Raw genomic sequence first — 2,022 nt, 5'->3', positions numbered from 1 at the left:
AGAGATTTTTTCAAATAAATGAAAGATTCATTTATTTTTAAAAAATCTCTTTATTTAAAAATCGCGGTAAGAATTTATCTCGGAATTTATTTATTTTATTTTATTATTTTTATTTATTATTTATTTTATATTTATTTCATATTATTTCATATTTTTATTTTATTTAAAAATGTAATAATTGATATTTAAAAAAAGAAACAAAAATAAATCCATAAATTTTTAACTAAAAAAGATAACTTTTAAACTAAAAAGATTAAATCTCAACAATAAAAAAAATAATAATTTTCAACAAAATGATAAAATTTTCAATTAACGAGATGAATTTTCAACTAAAATAATGAATCTTTAATAAAAAAAATTCATTTTTAATAAAGTAGTTAAATACTGAACCTCCAAAACATTTTTAAAAATAAAAGAATCTTTATGAGAGTATTAAAAAACCAACAGAATCTTTTTGGGCACCTTACTGATTATATTAGTATTTTCAAAAAATGTTCTTTTTATGTCGAAAATGGTATTAAAATTAGGGCTTATAATTTCGAATGATACTAAAATTGATCAAATTAATTAATTTCAAGATAAATTCTCACTGCAATTTTGAAAGGAAGAGATGAATTTTTCTAAAATTATAAATCTTCAATCAAAAACAAGAATTTTTAACAAATTTGTTCCACTTTTAACCAAGTAAAAAATAAAAATGGAATAATTGATATTTCAACTAAAAAAAATTAATTTTAGATGAATAACATTTGAATGCAAACAAAAATACTTAAATTTTAAACTAAAAAATATAACTTTTCAACCAAAAAGATTAATTTTCAACAAAGAAACAAAAAAAGAATTTTCAACAAAAAAAAAATGTTTCTTTTTATATTAAAAGTAGTTTTTTGTTTCGTTTTATTAAAATTTGAACTTATAATTTCGAATGATACTGAAATTGATAAAAAATGTAATCATTGATATTGCAACCAAAAAAAAGTTTAATTTTAGATCAATAACACTTGCATTCAACTAAAAATGAATAGTTACATTTTTAACTAAAAAAGATAACTTTTCAACAAAAAACAATTATTTAAAAAAAAAAAAAATAAAAATTTCAAGAAAAAAAATTTTTCGTTTTATATTAAAAATGGTCTTTTATTTTGTCATATTGAAATTAGGGCTTATAACTTCGAATTACACTAAAATTAATTAAATAAATAAATTCCGAGATAAATTCTTACCTCGATTTTTCCTAAAGAGATGAATTTTTCTAAAATTATGAACCTTTAATCAAAAACATGAATTTTTAACAAATTTGTTCAACCTTTAACCAACTAAAAAATAAAAATGTAATAGTTGATATTTCAAACAAAAAAAATTATAATTTTAGATCAATAAAACTTAAATTCAACAAAAAATAAATAGTTAAATTTTGAACTAAAAAAGATAACTTTTAAACTAAAAATATTAATTTTCAACAAAGAAACAAATAAAGAATTTTCAACTAAAATAATGGATCTTCAATCAAAAACATGAATTTTTAAAAATTTGTTCAACTTTAAACCAAATAAGAAATAAAAATATAATAATTGATGTTGAAACCCCAAAAAATTCTAATGTCAGATCAAGAAGACTTGAATTAAACGAAAAAATAAATAGCTAAATTTTTAACTAAAAAATATAACTTTCCAACAAACAAACAAATTATTTTCAACAACAAAAAAAAGGAATTTTCAAAAAATATGTTTCTTTTTATATTAAAAACAGTCTTTTGTTTTGTGTTACGAAAATTAAGACTTATAATTTCAAAGGAAAATACAAATTTGTAAAATAAATAAATTTTTACCGCTATTTTTAACTAAAGTTGTGAATTTTTAAAAAATTACGAATCTTTATTCAAAAACATTGTTTTTAAACAAATTTGTTCAACTTTGAACCAAATAAGAAATAAAAATATAATAATTGATGTTGAAACCCCAAAAAATTCTAATTTCAGATCAATAAGACTTGAATTAAACCAAAAAATAAATAGCTAAATTT

General features: G+C 17.8%; 1 protein-coding gene across 2 annotated transcripts in view; it reads left to right on the top strand.

Moving 5' to 3' along the window:
• Positions 1–2,022, top strand: part of LOC117171462 — a 111,284-nt gene that overhangs the window by 96,255 nt on the left and 13,007 nt on the right. The window lies entirely within an intron of this gene.

The sequence above is a fragment of the Belonocnema kinseyi genome, chromosome 1 (genome assembly GCF_010883055.1).
Source record: "Belonocnema kinseyi isolate 2016_QV_RU_SX_M_011 chromosome 1, B_treatae_v1, whole genome shotgun sequence".
In the NCBI taxonomy this organism is placed as follows: domain Eukaryota; kingdom Metazoa; phylum Arthropoda; class Insecta; order Hymenoptera; family Cynipidae; genus Belonocnema; species Belonocnema kinseyi.
The sequence above is the reverse complement of the archived record's forward strand: the minus strand, read 5'-3'. Positions and strand labels throughout refer to the sequence as shown.